The sequence below is a fragment of the Nyctereutes procyonoides genome, unplaced genomic scaffold, assembly GCF_905146905.1.
Source record: "Nyctereutes procyonoides isolate TBG_1078 unplaced genomic scaffold, NYPRO_anot_genome, whole genome shotgun sequence".
In the NCBI taxonomy this organism is placed as follows: domain Eukaryota; kingdom Metazoa; phylum Chordata; class Mammalia; order Carnivora; family Canidae; genus Nyctereutes; species Nyctereutes procyonoides.
The window spans coordinates 1787588-1803848 of NW_026575132.1; the positions used below are offsets into that span (position 1 = coordinate 1787588).

The following is a 16261-nucleotide window of genomic DNA, read 5'->3' on the forward strand; positions in this document are numbered from 1 at the left end:
ATTAAGCATTTATTTTCAAACCACTCTTTAAATACATTAAAAAAAGGTTTCTTTTGCATGAAACTATGTAAGATATACTAATTCAGTGTTGACTGCATATAAAAATTTTACTTATGTATTTATTTTAAAGAGAGAGACAGAGTGCAAACAGGAGGAGGAGGGGTCGGGGGAGAGGGAGAGTGAGGATCTCCAGCAGACTCCCAGCTGAGCAAGGAGCCCGACCTGGGGCTTGATTCCATGACCCTGAGCCTGGAGCTGAAATCGAGAATTAGTCGCTCAACAGACTGAGCCACCCAGGCTCAGTGTTTACTGGATCCGGTGTTTACTGCATATAAAGCACTATTCTAAACTAAGAGGTAAATGCTCAAGAAATAAGACAATACTTGTTTTTGGAGACAAGAGAAAGAGCTCACGGATTAAATGCTCACACGTGTGAAAGAAGGTACATGAGGCAAGAGACTGGGCCCTGAAGCTAGCCTGACTGGTTGACACCCTGGCTTTAATGTTGCTACCGTGTAATCTCACGCAAGTTAACTTTTCTCCACCTCAGTTTCATCATCTGTGAAATGGGATCAATAATAATTAAAATAATTATAATTAATATACTATATTATATGTATTACTATTATGATTATTATATGTAATTAATAATTAATTAATGACCTACCTTCTTGGGCTGCTGTGAGGGTAAATGAATTGACACACATGCAGAGCATTGAGAACACTTTTTTAAAAATGACCTTTTTTTTTTTTCTAAAGATTTTACTTATTTATTTGACAGAGAGAGAGAGAACAAGCAGCGGGGTGGGAGAGGGAGAGAGAGAGAAACAGACTCTCCGCTGAGCAGGAAGCCCGATGGGCTCGATCCTGAGACCCTGAGACCCTGAGATCAGGACCTGAGCAGAAAGCAACAGCGGGACACCCAGCGGCTGAGCCAGCCGGGTGCCCCGAGAACACTTCTGAAGGCAGAGTGAAGTCTCTAAGACCGCTCTTATTGTCGTGGGCCCAGTGCTTTCCAGGTGCATCACCCCTGTGACCCAGGGATCCACCGTGGAGCCGGAGAGGCCAAGCGTCCATCAGAGAACAACTAGAAGGGTCGTCGCCCTGGAATAAGTGAGTAGGTATAGAGAGGATGCGGCCGCAGGATGTTGCTGTGGAGGAGAAGACGGGATCCACCTCAAGAAGATGGTCGGGAACAGGTAAGTAGAGTGGGTGCACACTAAGTGTTTGGGTAGGTAGACGGGGAGAGAAAAGATGGCAAAAGCAAAGACTCTTAGGTTTTTTAGAACTGGGGTCCTTGACACATTCAAGCTGATGTAAAATAGCTCAGGACAGACAGCATGAGCCTTCTGGTTAGGATTCTAAAGCTGGCTGCGGATTGGGCCAGCGAGAACGTGTGCAGTGGTGACTTTGGGCTCGTGATTTCTTCAGCTGCACCAAAATTAAGTAGAAGCAGGTCGGGTGGTCCTTTTGTTGTTTATTTTCCCTAAAGTTGAATTAAAAAAAAAAACAGCTCTTTTCTTTTTAAAGGGCTCAAGTTATAAACAACTAAGATAAAACCACAAACCCTACATATTTAGTGGTTATTCTCTTCCTGGGACACACACAACTGCTTGTATAGCTACATTTTCCCACATGGATGACACGATTTTAAAATATTTTTAATTTAAATCATTGCATGTTTTCAGGCAGGTAAGGTACACTTCTTATATCCTTTTTACTTCTATAATTTGGTAGTTTATGTCTTTCATCCTAAAATAATAATAGCGGTCTTTCTGCATCTTCACATATTGTACTTGCTTTCAATAGACTGACGGAAAAGTAAAAAAAAAATGCTTTCGTAGTTGGTGAATTTATTATCCATTCTCAACAGTTACTAGAACTGTAATCTGCTTCTCTTAAATTCAAAAGTTGTTGAATGATTGACTTTGAGAAGAATGGCCAGGAAGGTAAAGGTATTTAAAAACCTCATGGCATGTCTTCAGGAGTTTGGATTTTGAGATTTATGAAAACTAGGTTAACGGTGTTTTTGAAAAAGAAGCAGAACTCTGCTCTAACTTGGTTTTCTAATAGCTTCTTGGTTCATTTTCTCAGTGCTTATTAGGATGCGTTCAACAGTTTCTAATATTTTCTTTTCTGAATTTGCTGAAAAACAGCAAGAGCGCCTTAGGTGTCCTCACTATACTAAGGTCCTTCTAGAGGAAGAAGTGTTCCCATATAACTAAGTTCTCTATATTTTCTTTGGGGCAGGAGCTCCAAAATCTTCCTAAGAGCAGCTCCCTCAGTTGTCCTATCAACACATACTTGTCTCCCAAACCCACTTTTTAAGAAAACTTGGCGTTATTCAAAGATGCAGAGGTGATAGGGTTCCCCCGTTCGTCCAAACCATTTGCTTGCGTTTTGTAGTTGTGAACCTGCCATTTGAATTTGTTATTTTTTTGGAAAGCTGGACCAGAAAGGTCAGAGGCTACCTTATTGCCAAACTGCTGTAAGTAACCTGTCTGGAATCTGAAATCAAGCGGGTAAAGTGGAAAAGTGAGTCTAAATGTGTCATCGGGTGGCAGGTCCGTACGCTGCCCAGAAGGCGGGGTTCATCCTGCCCAGGTCGGCGAGCTCTGAGTGCTGGTGAGGGAGACTGCGGAGTCACGCTGCCTGGGTTTGAGTCCCATCTCTGCCACCGTCCCAGCGCCAAGTGCTTGGCAACGACTGCTCCAGAGACAATCTCTCAATATTCCGTGTCTCCTGATTCTGGGCACTGACAAGGTTCAGTTGGGTTTTCTCTCCAGGTCTCTAGTGCACTGTGGTCCGCCAGCGACTGGGCCTGGAGTCATCTTCAAGGCTCACTAAGTCACGTATCTGGCTGTAGGCCGGGGGGCCAGCTGGCACCACCCGCGGGAGCACCTACCCTGAGCTTCCTCCGTGCATGGGCTGGGGTCCCAGGGTGAGCGGGTTCCAAGAGAGAGCCAGATGGAAGCCGTAGCTCCTTTTAGGGCCTAGAGTCACACGTCGTACAGCATCACTTTTGCGGCATTCTCCTCATTGGGAGCAAGTCACTGGGTTCAGCCACGCTCAGAAGGAAGGCAGCTGGACTCCGCTCTTTAACGGGAGGAGTGGCCGAGAGTTTGTGGACGTGTCTTCAAACCACCGTTGCCACTGATTAGCTGGGACCTCTGGTTTCCCCTTTCCTTGTCTGCAGAATAAGAACGAAGAAAGACCCCCCCCCCCTCGGGTTTCTGTGAAGACTAAACAAGAACGGCGCAGCACCTGGTACCCAACGTGCCTTAGCTCACACCTATCATGTCTTCATCCATCTGAACGGGTGTGGGTGGGTCGCCAATGATCATACAGTTCCAAGCACGGGGGTCTGGGCAATTGTCACCTTTCCGAGCCCCACTGGTGACATTTGACAAATACCAGTGCCTGTGGTTCTCAGGCCTCTGGGAACAGAGTTCCTATATATGGTATGAATTCTTTGGTTCACCTCATTTTAGTGACAGTTTCCAGATATAGGTCAGTCCATTTAAACCTGGCCCCATTTATGGCAATTTATTCCATTATAGGATAAAGTAGTTAGGAACATGAGTAATAATTACTGTGCCTGCACTGCTTTTAACACCTTAGCCGAGTAATCCTCACGTCACCCAGTGAGTAAGGTTGGAGGAGCACCCTTCCCTCCTCCTGGATGAGGAAACCGGGGCTCGGGGTCAAGCGGCTTGTTCTAAATCCCACAGAGAGGCAAGAGGTGAGCTGGGGTGAGGAGCCTGGTCCCGACCCTCCTGCCTCTGCCATGAGCCAGGACAACCTCTGGACTCACAGCCCATCACTGGTCCTTCCCCACCGGCCACTGATGCGCTATTCTCAGATGCACGGGGGTATTTGAAATCTCTTTCAAATCTTTTCTGTTTTCTGCAGCAGAGAATTGGCCCCTGTCTACTTGGCATGATGTGAGATGTTGAAAGTCTCCTAGCGAAAAGTATACTTGGCTGCTCCGCTCTTGTCTTTTCTCTTTCCGATGAAACCACGTTGTTGGGTAGCCCGAGTTTTTGACCTAGGGCAAAAGGAACAGTCAGGAGGCCCGTGGGCTGGGCAGCTGTTCCCGCCCCCCTGCTCTCCCCCAACCCCTACCCCCTGCTCTCCCCTCCCGCATCACCCCACTGGCTCCCCTCATTCCCCCGCCCCCTTGCTCCCCCCCAGCCTCCCCTGCTCCCCCACCCCATCACCCCTGCTCCCCTCCCTGCTCCCTTCCACCCCCTGCTCCCCCACCCCATCACCCCTGCTCCCCCCACCCCCCTGCTCCCCCCCCCGCATCCCCCCCTTCCCCCCCTCATGCCCCCGCCCCCTTTGCTCCCCCCCTCCCCTGCTCCCCTGCCCCATCACCTCTGTTCAACCCCCCCCTCCCCACCCGTCACCCCCTGCCCCTCTGCTCCCCCACCCCATCACCCCCCCATTCCCCCCCTTCCCCTGCTCCCTCTACCCTGTTACCCCCTGCTTCCCCCTACACCCCAGCCCCCTGCTCCCCCATCACCCCCTGCTCCCTCCTGCTCCCCTGCCCACACCCCCTGCTCCCTCTGCTCCTTCCCCGCCCCCTGCTCCTCCCTACCCCCCTGCTCCCCTCGCCCCCTACCTCTCTGCTCCCCTGCTCCCCCCTTAGACCCCCGCTCCCTCCGCCGCTGCCCCCTGGCCCCCTGCTCCCTCCCCGCCCGTCACCCCCTGCCCCCCTACTCCCCCCGTCCCTCTGCTCCCCCTACCCCCTGCTCTCCTGCTCCTCCTACACCCCCCACTCCCCCTGCTCCCCGCCCCCTTGCTCCCCCTACATAGCTGTCCCCATGCTGCCCTTGCTCCCGCCCCCCTTGCTCCCGCCCCCCTTGCTCCCGCCCCCGCTTCCCCGCTCCTTGCCCTCCCTGCTCCCCCCCACCCCTGCTCCCCCCTGCCCCTCTGCTCCCCCTGCTCCCCTGCTCCCCCTACCCCCCTGCTCCCCCTACACCCCCGCTCCCCCCTGCTCCCCCTGCCAACGCCCCCCATGCCCCCGCCCCCCTGCTCCCCCGCCCCCTACCCTCCCTGCTCCCCCCCCGCCCCGTCCCCCCAGCACCCCCCCAGCACCTGGAGCCGCAGCCGGGGGCCGGGCGGCAGGTGGGAGGCAGGCCGCGCCCCCCCACCCCGACGTGCGCGCCTCTGGGTCCCGGGCGGGGCTCCCGGCGCTCGGTCGCGGGGGGGCGCTGTGCGGCCGGCGGGGCGCGGGCGCGGGCGCGGGCGGGGGCGCGGGCGGGGGCGGCGGCGCGGGGCTGCGGGCGCGGCGGGGCGAATCCCAGGCGGCGAGGTCGGCGCCCCCGCCCCTCGGCCCACCCCTCGCCCCGGACAGGGGAGGGGCCGCCGCCGCCGCCGCCGCCCCGCTCGCCGCGCCCCGGGCTCCGCGCACTCGGGCACTCGGGACCCGCAGGGCGGCGGGCGGCCGGGTCGGAGCGGCGGCCGCGGGAGCCGGGGAGCGGGGAGCCCGCAGGAGCCGGGGAGCCCGCAGGCCGGGCCCGGAGCGCGACGACCGCCGCCAGGTAGCGCGAGCGCCTTCCCCGCGGCGGCCCGGGCGGGGGGGGGGGGGCTTTGTGCGCGGGGCGGGGGCGCGGGGCGCGGGGTCCGAGGCGCTCTCCTCCTCCGGCCCCGGGTGTCGTGGCCCCCAGCTCGCGCTGACCTCGGCCCCTCTGCTCCCCTGCCTCGGGGCGGGCGCGGGGAGAACAATGGGGCGTCCCGGCAGCGGACTTCAGGCGCGGCGTGCCCCGGCGGCGGCCGCGCGGGGCCCCTTTGTTCCGCCGCGGCGGGGGGGCTGCCCCGGGGCTCGCTGCCGCCCGGGACGGGCCTCCCCTGGGTGCGCGGGGCGGGGGGGGGGGGAGCCCGGGGGCGGGCGGCGGGGGAGCAGCGAGGGAAGCATGGGGGAGCTCCAGGGGGGCACCGGGGAGCACGGGGGAGCTCCAGGGGGGCACCGGGAGCACGGGAGAGCTCCAGGGGGCACCGGGGAGCACGGGGGGCGCACCGGGGGGCACCGGGAGCAGCGGGGAGCACGGGGGAGCTCCAGGGGGGCACCGGGGAGCACGGGGGGCGCACCGGGGGACACCGCGGAGCAGCGGGGAGCACGGAGGAGCTCCAGGGGGGCACCGGGGAGAAGCGGGGAGCACGGGGGGAGCTCCAGGGAGGCAGCGGGGAGCACGGGGGAGCTCCAGGGGGGCACTGGGAGCTCCAGGGGGGCACCGGGGAGCACTGGGGGGCGCACCGGGGGGGGCCGCGGGGGAGCAGCGAGGAGCACTGGGGAGCTCCAGGGGGCGCACCGGGGAGCACTGGGGGGAGCACCGGGGGGCGGCGGAGGCGCACCGGGAGCAGCGAGGAGCACCGGGGAGCACTGAGGAGCTCCAGGGTGCGCACCGGGGAGCGGCGGGGGAGCAGCGGGCGCACCGGGAGCAGCGAGGAGCACCGGGGAGCTCCAGGGGGCGCACTGGGAGCCCCGAGTAGCACCGAAGAGCGGCTGGGGGCGCCGGGGCGGGGGAGGGCGTCCCGCACGCGGCGCCTGGGCCCGGGTCCGGGGCTCCCGCGGCTGGTCGGCGGCGCTTTGTTCTGCGGCGGCCGAGCGCGTCCCCCGCCCCCCCCGCGGCTCCCGGCGCCCCTTCGCCCCAGCCCGCCCGAGCTGCGCGGAGCCGAGGGCGTCGCTGGTCAGGGCGAGGGTGGCCGCGTCCGGGTCCGGGGCAGCCGCGCACGGATCGGTTCGGGCGCAGAGGGGGCGGCGCCGTGACGCAGCGCAGCAGAGCCCGGGAAGGTTTGGGGGCGCCGCGACGGTGCACCCGGTGCACCCCACTCCCTGCCCGGGGCCCGCGATGCGCGCCCCCCGACCCTCCGGGGCTGTGAGCGGAGCACCACCCCCAACCCAGGGTGGGCCGCCCGGGGCACGGAGGGAGCTGCACCCGGATGCTCAGAGGGGTCCCGGCCTCCCTGTACACATAGCGCCGTGCACATCTGTTGGGGGGCCCTGTTCCAGGTGGGCATGAGGGGCACATCTGTTGGGGGGCCCTGCTCCAGGTGGGCATGAGGGGCACATCTGTTGGGGGGCCCTGCTCCAGGTGGGCATGAGGGGCACATCTGTTGGGGGGCCCTGCTCCAGGTGGGCATCAAGGGGCACATCTGTTGGAGGGCCTTGCTCCAGGTGGGCATCAAGGGGCACATCTGTTGGGGGGCCCTGCTCCAGGTGGGCATCAAGGGGCACATCTGTTGGGGGGCATCAGGGAGGCCGGGGAGGGGGTGCAGGTGGACCTGGAGAGGGAGCCGGGGCATTGGATGATGGGTGTCCTCCAGTGGGTTGCTCCAGGCTGACTGTTGGCAGGCACCAGACACTTCCAGGCACTCCGGGCCTGTGGGACCCTGGTGACCGAAGGATCCCCCAGCGGTGGAGGTTATAACCCTGCGGTGATAGCCGGGGAGACGGGCTGCAGGTGGGGCGGCAGGTGCCCCAAGGACCCACGAGGTGTGACCCCCCAACACACCCGCCTTCATTGGGGACAACCAAGTTCGAAAGCCTCTTAAGCTGAGAAGCGGAATGGGAAGCTCACCCCTGGGAGGGAAGGAACGCTTGCTGCCCACGGAGCCGGGATGGGAAAGGGTTGTAGGGGCGGGATGCGGGTGTCCTCAGGCCAGGCTGGGGGGCTGGGGGGCTTGTCCTCCGGAGCCGGTGGCCGGGAAGCCGAGGCGGGACGCGGCCAAGCAGCAGGCGGTGTGCCGTCACAACCCACACCGCCCGGCGGTGCACACGGGGGACAGGGAGACTCTGTCCCCCTTGTTGCGTTGCCATTTTGGACTTGCCCTTGGAGCTGTGGGCTGCTTTGTGGGGTACAGCACAGTGGGACCCCCCAAGTACTCGTGGAACCTACAAGAACAGCAGCAGGCCCGAGACGGTGGTCACTGCCGCGGGAGCCAAGGGGCACGGGCTCCTCCGTGGGTTGTCTGGCCAGAGGCTCTCCCCAGGGGTGTCCCGCCGTGTGGGGGACTACTGGCTGCACCCCCTTCCTGGGTTGCAGTGAATCACCGCTCTGTCAAGCCTGGTGTTCAGACTCCCCCTCCCAGGTTGCTGCACAGTTAGGTAAAGCGAGGAGGAGCCTCGGACCTCAGCAGGGAAGGAGTGGGGTGCAGGGCAGGAGTAGCGTGTCCTTTGTGTTCTCCCTATCCTGAGTGTGAGGTCCTGTGAGGTCCGGGTTTTTAGCATTCGGCCCCCTTTTGGGTGACGTTCGCCTCTCTTCCCCCTGCCTTGTATTTTTAATAGCTTGGTATTTGGGTTTTTGTTATGTACGTAGCCCACCGGTAGTCGTGTTCAAGGTGTGGAACGGGTGTCGCGTGCATCACTCCACAGTCCGCACACCCTGCTGAGGACCCCACAGCCCGCTGCAGCCCCGGAGCTCACCGGCCTGCCCCTTAGGGCCCTACTCCTAGAGGGAACCGGTAAGTGCCGGAGGTCAAATTTGAACTCCCATCTCTGGTTCAAAGTCCATACGCCTGTAAATAAACACCATATGGGATGATATCTTTTAAAGACAGGAATAACAACAGCTTATCTCTTTGACTCTCCTTTTGCGGACTTCTTATCACTTTCCCGTATGATATAATTGATCTTTTCAGAAACCTCTGTGGGGCACCTGGGCGGCTCCCTCCCTTTGGCTCAGGTCGGATCCCAGGGTCCTGGGAAGGGACCCTGAGTCCTTGGGGTCCTCGCTCAGCGGGGATCCTGCTGCTCCCAGGGCAGAAGCCCGCCTTTCCCCTGCTTGTGGTCTCTCTCTGTCTGTCAGATAAATATAAAGTCCTTAAAAAAAAAAACCCAAAAAACCAAACCTCTGTGAGATGGGTTTGGAAGGCCCAATCAGGGACATCACAACTCCTAAAACTCTATTTGTTAAAAAGTTTTATGCTGTCTGGTGGTCTGTGCGAATAAGCTTTAAGTGAAGGAAACTTTATTTTTAAAAAGTTAGGCTGCCAACATTTGAAAATAAGTTCTTTTTTGGAAACATTGAAGAGCGGTGGCATGCACTAGATCTTACCTAGCGTTTAAGCATTTTCTATTTACTGACATCCGCTTTAGCTCTTTTTATCTTCCAGCCTTTGATAGAACAGTACACTTCGGAGCCCCGAAGCCGGAGTGTCTTTTTAGAAGAGGAATAAGGAGGGAAGGAATGTGATTATAAAGAGGAAGTGGGCCATCAGAATTGGAAACATACCCAGCAGCAGGCCGTGGATTTTCCCAGCACATGCTTTTGGTCCTGGCAGTCGCCTTTTACAGAAGACATTCTTCTTTAGGGAAGTGTCAAGGGTCTTTCTTTACAGTACCTCTGAGATCATCACATCTCTGTGCCCGTGGGAGCACGTATTCTGTGGGATTTCTGTGTTCATCCTCTCCCCACGGGGGAAAGGGTGAAAGTGGAATGAAGTGGCATCTCCAGTCCTTGGGATGGCCTGGAGAGGGGTCGTTGGCGGGAGACACCCGGCCTTGACCCAAGAGTGACCCCCAAGTGCAGGAGCAGAATGGATTTTAACACTTGGCGTCATCGACTGTGGATTTCTCAGAATGCTCCTGGGCAAAGGGAAAAGTCAGTATTGGGTTTTTTAAAGTGTCTAGGATAAGACTAGGGAGGCTCAAAGTTCTACCTTTACTGGTTTAATTATTTCAAATAACGACAGGGCGTCACTTGGGGCCTTCGGGGGGACGGTGGTGTAGGAGCAGTGACTCAAAAAAAAAAAAAAGGAGCAGTGACTCTTGTCTCTTGTCATTTTTTTTTTTGATTTTTTTGTTTTGTTTGTTTTTGTGTTTTTTGTTTTTGTTTTTTTTTTTTTTTTGGTCTTTTGTCATTAAATTGCCCTTCACTGGATATTTGGAGGGACGTGTGGCCTGCTGAGCACCGTCGGGGAGCACCTTCCCGCCCCCCTACTGAGCAGGATGAGGGCCGCTCCAGAGCATCTGGCCCTTAGAACCTCTCCTGGGTGTCTTTCCCGTGTCCTCGCTGTTCTCGTCCGTTCCTGTCTTACTAAGCACATGTTGAGGGGAGGCCATGCATTAAGAAGCAATAAAGGAAATCCATTGTGCCTCGGAGGACACAGCAGGGCAGGCCGCTGTGCCCGGAGTGGATGTTGGGGACATGGATGAAATGACTATGACAGCTGTGGTGACCAAGGCCTCGCCAACACCCACTGCCCGGACAAAGGCTGAAAACAAACAAAAGCAAGAGAGTGGGAGGAGAGGGAGCTCAGAGTCGGCTCCTTCTGTGTCCTCGTCCTCGTCGTCCTCGGTGCTTTCATTTCTCCCAGGCTCTGGGGGCGTGGAAGGAAGGGGTCAGGTCCCCAACACCTGCCTCTGATGGTGGGGCCTGTGGGGCCAGTGGGGCCGCTTGGGATGTGGGAAGCAGCGTCCTGGAGGACAGCGCGCGGCCTCCTGCTTGGGACCCGAGGACGGACAGAGTGTCCTTCCGAGGGACAAGTTGCCGGAGTCGAGTCAGGTGCTCTGTCCTGGGCGCTTCCTACCTGCCTCCCTCCGTACCTGCCCCGTGCAGGCCTTGCAGGCCGGGTGCTGCGTTCAGCCCGAGTGCCTTGTGCCTAAGGAGTGCCGAGTCCCCAAAGGATGGATCTTTCATATTTTAGATGATCCTGCGATTGTATTAGCGGTGAAGTGTGGGGTGCTCTCTTTGTGTCAGGCCTCAGCCTGGGTCCCCTCTCCTCCCCTCCCCCCTCATCTCCTCCCCTCCCCTCCCCCCTTCCCCTCCTCTCCCCTCCCCTCCCCTCTTCTCCTAGCCTCCACACCCAGGGTAGAGCCCAGCGAGGGGCTCGAGCCCGTGACCCTGAGATCAGGCCGTGCGTGAGCTGGCCACCAGGATCTGATGCTGTACCGACTGAGTCACCCAGGCGGCCCCTGGGCATTCGCTCCAGCTTTTGTTTCACGCCCCTTGCTTGTTTGTCTGTGGGGACTGAGTCATTGCCCGAGCCTGGGAGACATTAAGCCCAAGGCTGTGTGCTTTCCAGAACAACATGCTGCTCCGAGGTGCCGTGTTCTTTGAAGCTCGGGCTGCTTTTAAGGAGGTTGTTTTAGGGAGCTGGTGGGGAGAGCCCCTGTGACAGTCTCTGCCCCGCAGCTTGGTTCCCTTGTCACCCGCGTCAGGCTCCCGTGGGAGTCCTCGGCCAGTCCCGAGCTGGGCGCCTCCTCTCCTGGGCCCGGCTCCCCTACGTCCTGCCCCATGGCGAGGGTGGCTCGGGCGCCAGATCGGGCCTGCTGGTGCTGGGGTGGCCTGGCCTCCCCGCGCTTCCTCCTCTGCAGGGTCCAGGAGCAGGGTGCGGCGCCGCTGGGCACCCAGCTGGGGTTCGGGGTTCAGCGGGGGGGGGGGGTGAGTGGCACGGACCAGGTGCCATGGGGTCCGCGCTCTTCCAAGATGCGCACTTTTATTTTTTTATTTTTTTAATTTTTATTTATTTATGATAGTCACACACACACACACACACACACAGAGAGAGAGAGGCAGAGACACAGGCAGAGGGAGAAGCAGGCTCCATGCACCGGGAGCCCGACGTGGGATTCGATCCCGGGTCTCCAGGATTGCGCCCTGGGCCAAAGGCAGGAGCCAAACTGCTGCGCCACCAGGGATCCCCAAGATGCGCACTTTTAGAAGTTGAAGCCTAAGTCTGAGGAGCGGTGAAAACTTGATCCCTTCCTTCCAGATAAACAGTGTGGAGCTTCTAAGAGCACCAGGCGCCTGGCTCCCCCGACAGGTGGGGGAACAGGTGGGGGCCGACAGGTGGGGGCCGGGAGGAAAGCAGGTGGGCGCCTCGCGGGGACTTCGCCAGATCCTGCGTGGACGCGGGAGGCTCTGAAGTTGCACACATGGCTTCATTTTGCCAGGTTAAAATAAAGAGACAATTCAAAACTGTACCTTACAAGTTTTTAAACTCGTTGAAAAATAAAAAAAAAAAAAGAAAAGAAAATAATTCAATGTCCCTAAAGAGATTTTCGAAAATTGAATTGAAAGGACAATGGGACCGATGGTTAACTCTTGGCTGTTGTCAGGGGTGTGTGCGCCCTCATCTTCCTACTGATTCTCACCGGTTCCATGAAACCATTCTTCATACACTTCAACCAAAACAAACAATAACAACAACAACAAAAACTCTTTTTCAAAAACTTTTCAACCTTGCTTAGAAGCATCCCTGCCAGCCCTGCTTGCATTTTCCTCTTCTCTCTCCTCCCTGAGTGCGGCTTCTCTTTAAATTCTTTGTTACGAGGCCCTGTAGTGCTGTTTGCAGTTCTTAGCTGATCACTTTTCCCCTTGAAAGTACTTCAAAAGGATCATCACGGTTTTATTCATTTTAGGATTCCAGCCTAAGTGCTTTTAGGAAAAGCTTAATTTTTATAAACCCTGGGTGTAGGCCGGTGCGCGTGGCCAGGGGTTTGTGGGCACTCTGCTTACAGTTGTAATAAGTTGACCAGTTTTGATCTACCCCTGATGTCCTGAGCCTTCTGGGAAAAAGTCCTCATTTGCCTTGAAGTCTTCAGGGTGTTGAGAGGTATTCCCGGAAATACGGGAACTGCGGCGCTGGGTCGCTTTCAGGCATTTGCTTTGTGCCGCAGCAGAATCTTAAGTATTCTGTGACATTGGGGGCGGGGGCCGGAGTTAGACCCCATAGTTTTGTAGGTTTCATCAATCTCTCTCTCTCTCTCTCTCTCTCTCTCTCTTTTTTGGTTTCATGCATCTCATACATCCACAGTAGCATAATCCCATAAAAGCCTCCCAATCGTATATTTAAGTTCATATATTCAAATTCCTGAGTTCGCTTTTATTCTATATTCTCTACCTTTCACACCTTTAAAGGTAGAACTCGATAGTATTGGTATTGGTATATTGACTTCCAGGTCCCCAAATTTTGGGATGGTGGAGTGGTAAAGTTGAGAGAGCCTAATGGTCACTGCTATAACCCCTTCCTTGTATTTGAGACCTGCGCGGGCTCATAACGTTAACCGGGGGCCGATCTGGGAACTTGACCCTACTCTTTTAACTTCTTGCTCAATTTTCCTTCTAGGGGAATATCTTACTGTGTCCCCAAACCCATCGAAATTCAAGCTTAGTGTCCATTACCGAATAGTCGATCCTCCTTTGACTTCACTCTTTGTGCTATCATCATCTGGACTTGGGATTCCAGAAGCATTACCTACTTCTCTATTTTCTGTGACCCATCCGTTCATCCGGTCAGTTGTTCTGTTTGGTTGACTGTTGCCTTTTATTTCTAAATCCTTAAGCCTCTATTCTGGCTCAGGCCTCTAAAAGGCTAGGCTGGGTTAGTAGGATGTAGCAGTTTCCAAAGTGGATTGTTCCATAAAAAGTTAGCAGGTTGAAAAACACTCCCCTAGAGCGCCGAGATGTGTACTGTCAAAAAAGGGATCCTAGGAGAGGTAGGTGTTGGCTAGACAACATTTTATTTTTTTTTATTTTTTGTTTTTTTAGACAACATTTTAAATAAGTTTCTTTGCAGAAGGACTTGTCCTGGCCTTTTATTGGTGACTGCAGGCTGTGACTATCCAAGCGAGAGATGCAGTGTGCTCATGTCCCCCATGTGTGACCATGGGACCATCTTTGGTGGGGCCCATTACATGATCACACCGCTGTCTACATCACCAGCCGACTTTCTTTTTTTTTTTTTTTTTTTTTAAGATTTATTTATTTATTTATTTATTTATTTATTTATTTATTTATTTATTTATGATAGACAGAGAGAGAGAGAGAGAGAGAGAGAGAGAGAGGCAGAGACACAGGAGGAGGGAGCAGCAGGCTTCATGCAGGGAGCCCAACCCGGGATTCGATCCCAGGACTCCAGGATTGCGCCCTCGGCCAAAGGCAGGCGCCAAACCGCTGAGCCACCCGGGGATCCCCACCAGCCGACTTTCTGTGAGCACATTCGTTGGATGTGAGCCACACCTGGTTCACTCTCAGATGTGTCTTACACTTTTTTACCTCGTTATTCTCTTGGATCTTTCCTCCTCCACCCCTGGGAACCCATCTCCGCTTGTTCCACGGCTTTCACGACTCGGTTTTATTATCATCTTTTGTCAGTTTCCCCCCAGACTCTTGCTCTTCTGGACTCCATGGCATTCATTGTTTCACAGCTTGAAAAAAGGGAAAATATTCGAAGCTGTCCAAATATTGAAAGTGACATTGTCTACCCATAATCGTCAAATTACTGGAATTCGCGAAAATGACATTTTCCATGTTTGCGTCCGTGGACGTATCAGAGGCACGTCGCATTCTTCTCTTTTCTCCACACTGCTTAACTTGTGCCTGTTATCCAAGCAGGAGGCTTGTTTCTGTTTTCGTGGTTAAATTTCGTGTTTTTTTTTTTTTTTTTTTTTAAATGGTGTTGCGTGGCCTTCGGATAGTATTCAGGGAGAACTGCCGTCTTTAGGGCTTTGTGGCTTGCCGTCTGCATATATCTAAGTCTTTTTTGTCCCTCAAGGACCTTTTATAATTTTACTTTTTTTAATTTGTAAAGCTCTTTTCCATCTTCTGTGAGATTTTGTGCTAAGGTGCTTTAGGGATTTTGTGGTCATCGTGAAGGCTCCTGTGAATTGTGTGTCGTGTTTCTGCCTGGCGTTACTGGCCTACGAGAGTGCTGTTGATTTTGTAATTTGTTTACCGACGGTTCTTGACTGATCAAGGTTACATTCCAACCTACGCTTGTTCTCAGAGCCTGAAGTTGGGTGGCTTACGTAACAGCGAAACGACCAATCTGTAACGGAAACGTCACGATGGACTCTGTTCTTAGAATTGCTGTAGGGGCACCTGTCTCAGTCACAAAGGCAGGGGACTCTTGATCTCGGGGTTGTGAGTTTGAGCCCCAATGTTGGGTGTAGAGATTACTAAAAAATAATAAGTCAAAAAATAAAATAAAACCGTTCCTTTAGAAAAATAAATAAAATTACTGTAATACTTTAAGAAGTGAGGGGAGGTGACTTTTGGTTCTTTGATGTAGGCATTTGTTCCTTCATCGGATGTCTGGGTACCTAGTGCATGCCAGATGGTGTACTGGGTGCTGGGTCTCTAATGGGGTTAGAGCAGGTGTGGTTTCTGTTCCTGGCCCCTGAGGGGAGGAGGACACACAGAAGTGAAGGCAGGTATTTGTGACATCTGGGAGTTGTGATGGGCCCTGGGGAGGAAAGGGCCAGGCTGTGGGCCGAGGAGTAGGGAGAGGCAGCAGTAGCTGCGGGTGCCCAGGCTGCCGGCGCCCCTGCAGGCCCCCGGGGTGAGTTGGTGCCTGAAGAGCCTTCCAGGCCGTGGGCGACGGGCTCCGCTGTTAACCGTAGGGTGATAGGGGGTTTAGCGATCCGCCACTTAAATCAAGTTACGACCTCTTTGAGTCGCCGTAGTGGTGTTCAGTAGGGTGTAGATGAGGATGACACGCAGCTCCTTGCTCTTGCTCGCTCTGTTCCCCTCCCTCCTTGCACGCATTTGGAGGCCACCTCTGTGACCCAGCCGCGGGCGGGGCACTGTCCCTACCCTGGCTGACCCCGTCTGGGCCAGCTGTCACCACTGCCCTGGCCCCTGCCCGGCCGGGCCTGGCCCTGTGCTGCGAAGGCCCTCTGGGCCCGGCCCACGTCTTGGGTGCCCCCCTCCAGGTGCACCCTAGGGCCTCAGGGGAGCGGGGGGCGGGGCGTGCAGCTGACCCCCCTCAGCCCTGCAGAGTGGCTGGCCTTGGGTGGGTGCCGAACCTGTGGCCTCCCTGGCGGTGGTGGCCTCTGCCTCCGTGCCCCGGGCGGGATGCGGGTCGTAGTAGGGGCTTGTCTTGGGGTAGCGGTCAGGACTGCAGTGTGTTAGAGACGCAAGTGTGTCTGGAAGGGTGTCGGGCACGAGCCCACGCATGGTGGCCGTGTTAGTTGCCTGCCCCCTGGTCGGCCCCCGAGTGGATGCCCGGGCTTGCCCGCCCTTCCGCCGTGCACCAGGCAGCGGGTGCCAAGTGCGAGCTGCTGCAGGGCTCCAGTTGCTCCTGGAGAGTGTGTAGGAAGCAAGACGTTAACAGCAACTGATTTAGGCCAGGGGACGTGGGACCCCGCGTGACCCCTCCTACTTGACCCACTTTCTATAGCCTGGTTGCGCTTACTCCTGCACAAATAACAACCTAATGCAATCGCGTGAAAGAAAGGCCGGGGAAGCAGTCGCCCCGGGGTTCCTCGCCGTGCGCAGAGCAGGTGGGGCCCTGGGTCGGCCTGCGGGTGCCT

At 56.3% G+C, this 16261-nt stretch overlaps 1 protein-coding gene across 4 annotated transcripts in view; it reads left to right on the plus strand.

Moving 5' to 3' along the window:
- The first annotated feature begins 5391 nt into the window (after positions 1 to 5391).
- The window catches only part of MYO1B (myosin IB), a 172870-nt gene continuing 162000 nt past the window's right edge, over positions 5392 to 16261 (plus strand). For 2 of the 4 annotated variants that reach the window (XM_055345000.1, XM_055345001.1), the window contains exons 1-2: positions 5393 to 5546; positions 8322 to 8466. The gene's annotated coding sequence lies outside the window, so the exon portion shown is untranslated. Of the gene's footprint in view, positions 5547 to 8321; positions 8467 to 16261 lie in introns of all 4 variants that reach the window. The other 2 variants (XM_055344996.1, XM_055344997.1) reach the window with 2 other exon arrangements.